At 45.8% G+C, this 8,370-nt stretch overlaps 1 pseudogene; it reads right to left on the bottom strand.

The window, feature by feature from the left end:
• Nucleotides 1-432: 432 nt before the first annotated feature.
• Nucleotides 433-7,978, bottom strand: LOC123191415 (BTB/POZ and MATH domain-containing protein 1-like; annotated as a pseudogene).
• Between the last annotated feature and the right edge of the window lie 392 nt (nucleotides 7,979-8,370).

Raw genomic sequence — 8,370 nt, 5'->3', positions numbered from 1 at the left:
CCTCCCACGACCAATTTCCAGGTTCTTTTGTTCCGAACATCCTCTTCCTTGTTTAATTTCAGTTATTATCAGATGGACATGGGAACCGACATTCACACTTAACTATGCAAACACTATAATCCAGAATTGTGCCATGACAACGGAAGTATTCAGATTGCCCAAGCTCTAGATTATTATGCACTAGAGTAGCAAAAGTAAATATATTAAAAGCTTCAGCACATGACATGGTCAAAAGAACAGAGAAATATAAACACAAACGATCCGCTCATTTGGCACGACATCCTCAACTTGCATCTCAGTTACTCCCTCCGTCCCATGATACAGGATCGTTTTGCAAGTTAAAACAGCTTGCAAAACGATCTTATATTGTGGGACGGAGGGAGTACTATCTGATAACATCCTCCAACTCACCTTACTTATCGCTGTCAGTACTTGGTAGCAACTAAGCCCAATACTCATAAGAAGATGATTCTTACTACATTATCAGGTCCCAGCTTACCAGGTGCATCTAGTGCTGCGCCAATTAGCTTTTAAAAGATGCCAGAACCATACACCAATTCCAAAATACCATACTAGAGCTATGCTCTAAAACCTGAGCTATATACACAGAGATGTATCTCACTACATCATGCCCTAACCCTCAATTTGAGCTCAGCAGTAATCGATGGGAGTTTCAGAACCAGTAGCGCATAACCATCCGTGAACATGGCCTCCTTGAAATTTTCCTCCGCCACAAAGAAGTCAATGCACTTGTTCTTCAACTACTGACAGTTGTAGGTTTCAGCCCAACCTAAGATAGTTGCAACTGTATCTACAGACACTTTCTCCCATAACTTCTGGGCACAAATAACCTTCAGACGATCCAATGCATACCAATCGGCCGCAGCGCGTAGATCCTGAAACATCTCAGCGGAGGAGTCCTCAAGCCTGTCTTCTCAGGCAATTCATCCGTGTAAATGAACCGAAGCATAACTTTAAATGTTGCAGGTGTGATGTCGTGCAGTGTGATGGATGACATTGTAGCCTCAGACATGGAACCGAAGAGCTCTGCTCTAAAGACCGGTGAGCGGGCAGCAAGCACCGCACGGTGAGCATGGAATGTCTCATCATTGACGATGAATGACACATCTGTCCCGTCATTGTTATCTAGCAGGCAGCCAAGATGAGTTCCAATGTCTGAAGGCGGCAGGGGAATAGGACTGTCATCGATGACCATGACGGCACATAGAAACGTGACGTGTCTCCCTATTAAGTAATCTTCCTCCAAAATAGTTCCCTTGATGAACCGATCCCACCCCCAAGAATCGGCGAGGCCTTTGTCTCCCTTGATCCCAAAGGTTTCAAATGTCCTTTGCATGCCTGACATAGATGGTTTGCCATCCCTACCCAGTATGTCGACCTCCAAGATGGCCCTGACGCATCTGGATTTGCTCAAATGGTCGAGGAAGATAGAAACATACTCGCCCTTGTTGGCCTCGCTCTCCCCATGCGGGAAGCACTCAATCCTCCAAAGGTGTCCCCCGGCGGAGACGATGTCAGAGTAGACGGACTTGCCGAGAGGAAGCTCCTTGATTTGCTGGTAGTCTACTCTGAACTGGAAGATAGAGGAGTCCACGATGGTGGTCTGCGCCTCCGGCTGTGCCGTCTTAGCCCGCTTGTTCACTGAACAAATTTTAAGCAAACACAAAGACGAATTACCACAAAAAAGGACGCAAAAGAAAGTACTACCACAAAATTGACGGTGCAGTCGTGCAGAGTACAAGCTAGCGAATCCTTCAGCTCATCGAACTGAAACAAAAGCACAAAAGGGCACTCACTGGCTTGCTAGCAGTCGGAGGTGGCGGCGATGCGATTGCCCTGCTGGTGGTGGCAATCGGTGCTGAGGCGCCACCGGCCGCTCCTTAGATCTCCCCGCACCCGCACCAGAACCTCCGCTGTACGCCGTATTTCTGTCTCCTCTGCTCCGCTGTTGCTTGGCGTGAAACCCTTGAGCACAGACAGAACTGTTCTTTGCGGGCTTCCAACAAGGGGGTCCCTCCAACACGGCAGGTGATATGGGCCGCACTGAGAATGTGTCCCTAGCCAAAATGAAATGCACGTCAAAGTAGTTTTTCTTTTTTAACACAGTGAAATCACAGACTCATATACAAGCACATGCAATCACATGCATCGAAGTAGTTGACTGGAATAAATTGACTAATAGATACAACGTGCCAAAATAGGAGTGCAGACAACATAGAGAAGTACAAGATGGCGAAGAAGGTCGCAAAGCGAGCTGTCAGTGAAGCAAGGGGTCAGGCGTATGAGCAGCTCTACCAACGGTTATGCACGAAGGAAGGGAAAGGGACATCTATAAGATGGCCAAGATCGGGGAGAGGAAGACGAGGGATGTTGGCCAAGGCAAATGGATCAAGGACGGAGTAGACCAACTCCTAGTGAAGGACGAGGAGATTAATCATAGATGGTGGGAGTACTTCGACAAGTTGTTCAATGGGAAGAATGAGAGTTCTACCATTGAACTGGACGACGCCTTCGATGAGACCAGCATGCGTTTTGTGCGGCGTATCCAGGAGTATGAGGTCAAGGAGGCTTTAAAAAGGATGAAAGGAGGCAAGGCGATGGGCCCAGATTTTATCCCCATTGAGGTGTGGAAAGGCCTTGGAGACATAGCGATAATATGGCTAACCAAGCTTTTCAAGCTCATTTTTCGGGCAAATAAGATGCCAGAAGAATGGAGTCGGAGTATATTAGTACCAATCATCAAGAACAAGAGGAATGTTCAAAGTTGTACTAATTACCGTGCAATTAAGCTGATGAGTCATAGAATGAAGCTATGGGAGAGAGTCGTTGAGCATCGCTTATGGAGAATGACAAGCGTGACCAAAAATAATTTTGGTTTCATGCCTGGGAGGTTGACCATGGAAGCCATTTTCTTGGTACGACAACTTATGGAGAGATACAGGGAACAAAAGAAGGACTTGCATATGGTGTTCATTGACTTCGAGAAGGCCTATGATAAGATACCACGGAATGTCATGTGGTGGGCCTTGGAGAAACACAAAGTTCCAGCAAAGTACATTACCCTCATCAAGGACATGTACAATAATGTTGTGACAAGTGTTCGAACAAGTGATGTTGACACTGATGACTTCCTGATTAAGATAGGACTGCATCAGGGGTCAGCTTTGAGCCCTTATCTTTTTGCCTTGGTGATGGATGAGGTCACAAGGGATATACAAGTAGATATCCCATGGTGTATGCTCTTTGCAGATCATGTGGTGCTAGTTGACGATACTCGGACATGGGTAAATAGGAAGTTAGAGTTATGGAGTCAAACCTTGGAATCGAAAGGGTTTAGTCTTGGTAGAACTAAAACCGAGTACATGATGTGTGGTTTCAGTACTACTAGGTGCGAGGAGGAGGAGGTTAGCCTTGATGGGCAGGTGGTGCCTCAGAAGGACACCTTTCGATATTTGGGGTCAATGCTGCAGGAGGATGGGGGTATTGATGAAGATGTGAACCATCGAATCAAAGCGCATTCTCTGTGACAAGAGAGTGCCACAAAAGATAAAAGGCAAGTTCTACAGGACGGCGGTTCGACCTGCAATGTTGTATGGCGCTGAGTGTTGGCCGACTAAAAGGCGACATGTTCAACCGTTAGGCGTGGCGGAGATGTGTATGTTGAGATGGATGTGTGGCCACACGAGGAAGGATCGAGTCCGGAATGATGATATGCAAGATAAAGTTCGTGTAGCACCCTATGTTTTAAAGGCGTCCCTAAGGCGACGCCTAGGCGTCGAAGCGCTCCCCCTCCGCTTTGGAAAATCGACCGCTTTGGGCGCCTAGGCGTCCAAAGCGCCCGCCTAGGCGTCGCCTAGGCGCCAAAGCGCCCCCCCTCCCTAAGGCGGTAAGGCGTCGCCTTAAAAACATAGGTAGCACCAATTGTAGAGAAGCTTGTCCAACATCGTCTGAGATGATTTGGACATATTCAGCGCAGGCCTCCAGAAGCTCCAGTGCATAGCCGACGGCTAAAGCATGCGGAGAATGTCAAGAGAGGTCGGGGTAGATCGAATTTGACATGGGAGGAGTCTGTTAAGAGAGACCTGAAAGATTGGGGTATCACCAAAGAACTAGCTATGGACAGGGGTGCGTGGAAGCTTGTTATCCATGTGCCAGAGCCATGAGTTAGTCGCGAGATCTTATGAGTTTCACCTCTAGCCTACCCCAACTTGGTTGGGACTAAAGTTTTTGTTGTTGTTTATTCAACGTGCCAAAATAGTTCCAAATCCGAATACAATACAGAGACCGGGAAGCAAAGACGATCAATTCAATTGTGGACAGTTGCCAATTTCGAATTGGGCAGTGAATTCGGCTCATGATCATTAATAACACTAAGTTTGTCTTTTTTTTTCTAAAGTTGCAGGTTGATTTTGAATGTAAAACTCGCGTTCAATTTATGTAATTATTGTATGTTTTTTCTCACAATTTTTTGAGGATTGATTCAAAATGTGCGAAGTATCAGGAGTACTTCAGAGGTGGGAGACAAATAGGGGGCGCAGTGCACAGGAGCAGTCCGACCGGGCCAACCCATTGGCAGGAACCGAACAAATCGAGTAATAATGTAGCATCAGGGCGTCATTGTAGCGGTCTACTGTATGGAATGGTTACTATAGCATGAGGTTTACTGTAGTTGACGTTAAAAAAATTGCAAACTCATTTTGAAAAAAGTGAACATTTCTTGAGATCATGTAGAAAACCTGCAATTCATGTGTAATTATTTTGGTAGAATCTATGACTTAACCTTCAAATCACCGTTTTGTTTTCTAAAATGTGATCCGTGTCAAATACACCCTCCGTTCCTAAATATAAGTCTTTTTTAGATAATCCACTACAAAACTACATATGGATGTACATAGACATATTTTAGAGTGTAGCGTCACTCATTTCGCTCCGTATGTAGTCCATAGTAGAATCTCTAAAAAGACTTATATTTAGGAACGAAGGGAGTATTTTGTTATTGATGGTTATGGTCAAATACTTATATAGGCTAAGAATTTTCCACTTATACTAAGAGTTGACTAATGGGACTCCACAATACATTTAAATCACATGTGGTTGACATCACGGTTAGCTTGCTACATACATGTTGACACACCCGTCTCCTGTTTTATATTGACATAATGACCAACATGTCTCTCTGAAACATCATCTTCAAAACAATAGTATGTGCAGAGAGATGCCAAGAAACGATTCTTGCGAGCGGATCTAGAATTTTGAAACAGGGTGGTGCATCTCAAAAAATTTATTTTGACAACACATATTGCATTGGAGAAACACAAAGTCCCAGCAAAGTACATTACCCTCATCAAGGACAGTACGATAATGTTGTGACAAGTGACGTCGACACTAATGACTTCCCGATTAAGATAGGACTGCATCAGGGGTCAGCTTTGAGCCTTTATCTTTTTGCCTTGGTGATGGATGAGGTCACAAGGGATATACAAGGAGATATCCCATGGTGTATGCTCTTTGCGGATGATGTGGTGCTAGTTGACGATAGTCGGACGGGGGTAAATAGGAAGTTAAGAGTTATGGAGACAAACCTTGGAATCGAAAGGGTTTAGGCTTATTAGAACTAAAACCGAGTACATGATGTGTTGTTTCAGTACTACTAGGTGTGAGAAGGAGGAGGTTCGCCTTGATGGGCAGGTGGTGCCTTAGAAGGACATCTTTCAATATTTGGGGTCAATGCTGCAGGAGGATGGGGGTATTGATGAAGATGTGAACCATCGAATCAAAGCCGAATGGATGAAGTGGCGCCAAGCTTCTGGCACTCTTTGTGACAAGAGAGTGCCACAAAAGCTAAAAGGCAAGTTCTACAGGACGGCGGTTCGGCCCGCAATGTTGTATGGCGCTAGGTGTTGGCCGGCTAAAAAGGTGACATGTTCAACAGTTAGGTGTGGCGGTGATATGTATGTTGAGATGGATGTGTGGCCACACGAGGAAGGATCGAGTCCGGAATGATGATATACGAGATAAGAGTTGGGGACTGGGGTAGCACCAATTGAAGAGAAGCTTGCCCAACATTGTCTGGGATGGTTTGGGCATATTCAGCGCAGGCCTCCAGAAGCTCCAGTGCATAGCCGACGGCTAAAGCATGCGGAGAATGTAAGAGAGGTCGGGGTAGACCGAATTTGACATGGGAGGAGTCCGTTAAGAGAGACCTGAAGGATTGGAGTATCACCAAAGAACTAGCTATGGACAGGGGTGCGTGGAAGCTTGCTATCCATGTGCCAGAGCCATGAGTTGGTCGCGAGATCATATGGGTTTCACAATGTTCAAGAAAGCGGTAAGCGTAAGCGGAGCGGAAGGCCACAGCTTAGAGCAATGGCTGCTTAAGCGCAGCTTAACCAGGGTTAAGCGTTTTTTTAATTGGCCAGAATTTGGCTGTTTTTGAATAATATGCACAAGAAAACAGAAAATATAGCACATAGGTAACTGAAAAATCTGAAATACTCCCTCCGTCCCAAAATTCTTGTCTTAGATTTGTCTAGATACGGATGTATCTAACACTAAAACGTAACTAGATACATTCGTATTTAGACAAATCTAAGACAAGAATTTTAGGACGGAGGGGCATATAAGGTTGAGGTTCAGTGGTTCACACACCACAACAAATAGCCAAATAACACATAAGGATAAGGTTCAGTGGTTCACACAGCAAGCATAAATGCATAATATTGGCTTAGAGCATATAAGATAAATGGCAGCTGCAGGCAAGCAGCAGCAGCAGCAACCAAACAGCAGCAGCAGCCAAACAGCAGCCCCATCCCAGCCCAAGCAGTAGTTCAGATCCAGTGCGGGGACGAGGAGGAAGAATGCATGGAGCTGAGTTGGATGCAGAACAGGAGCATCTGGACTGGAGCTCTCTTCTCCCCACTCCCCTTCTAACCCAGTAAACCCTAGCCGAACAGGCCAGTATTGGGCCAGGCCTTTATTCCCATCTTTTACCTCCAGCCCGTGGCCCATTCCTCGCTTTTTGAACGCTTAAGCGCGCTCAGCGACCGCTTAGCCAGCGCTCAGCGCTAAAGCGGCCGCTAAATCCCGCTTTTTTCGCTTAACGCTAAAACTTCCGCCTAGGGCAGAAGCGAAGCGTTTAGCTGTCGCTTAGCGCTAAAGCGCGCTTAAGCGGCGCCTAAAAACGCTTTCTTGAACATTGGGGTTTCACCTCTAGCCTACCCCAACTTGTTTGGGACTAAAGGCTTTGTTGTTGTTGTTGTTTTTGTTGTTTAACGCATATTGCATTGCTACCGTACTTAATTAATTTACCAATTGGCAATAACACAATGGAAAGATATAATATGGTCTTACAAACATATTAAAATCCTCAATCAAGTGTGTATTTTGCATAAAAGAAGAATACATGCCTATACACTTTCTAATGGCCATGAAAGTATCAATTGTATCACCTTCATTCTTTGTGGCATGTTTCCGGAAAAGAGAAGCACTGAGTCTCATCCTCTTCATTCTTCAAATTCTACACTTTTTTTTTACATTCTAGTATCAATCATGGTTGGACACGACAAATTATCCCCATTTGTTCATGTATGTGGCTGATAGCACTATAAATATCAGACCTAGATTCCTTTCAAAACAAAGACCCTAGATTCCTAAATCATAATGAGAACAATCAATCAGACATTAAAATGGGGACGAGGAAAATGGACAACGTACCTCAAATACGATCGGCTCCCTTTGTGTCGTAGCTGCACACCAGCACACCGCCGGCCGCCGGGCAGGACCAGTGCTGCTGCCGAGTGAGCAGGGAGCGAGGAGCGGACGGCTAGGCACTGTCATTGCATCGGCCCTGTGGGGCGGACCTTGGGCAGCTCCTGGACTCTTGGGGTCCGGCGACGGTGATTCGCCGGCGAGTAAGCGGCGAGTCCGCGAGCAGTGCGGCGCAGAGGGGAAAGACGGAAAAGACTGCGACGAGAGGCAGTGCGGCTGCGCGTTCTAGTTGGTACGAGCGGACTAGCAGGCCGCGTTTGTTGGGCCTTTTTTATTTCTTCTTCTCCAGCCCATCACCAAATCCCCTATATACAGGCCGTCCAAAATTCCCAGGGTGGGCCGCGGCCCATCCTATCCACCCTGTAGCTGCGCCCGCTACTAATATTCTGACACTTTCTAAAAATATATATTCTGACACATTATTTCCTAATATATGCATTAGGAAAATAATGGACAATTGGAAAGCCGACATTAGTGAAAGATTTGTCTACTGATAAATTTTCTTAATGCCTCTGCATCGACCTGTCAAAAAGGAAGTTAGATCATTATGTTGAAGGATCAAGGGTTATTGTCCATCCAAGA

Source organism: Triticum aestivum, chromosome 1A (genome assembly GCF_018294505.1).
Source record: "Triticum aestivum cultivar Chinese Spring chromosome 1A, IWGSC CS RefSeq v2.1, whole genome shotgun sequence".
NCBI lineage: Eukaryota > Viridiplantae > Streptophyta > Magnoliopsida > Poales > Poaceae > Triticum > Triticum aestivum.
The sequence above is the reverse complement of the archived record's forward strand: the minus strand, read 5'-3'. Positions and strand labels throughout refer to the sequence as shown.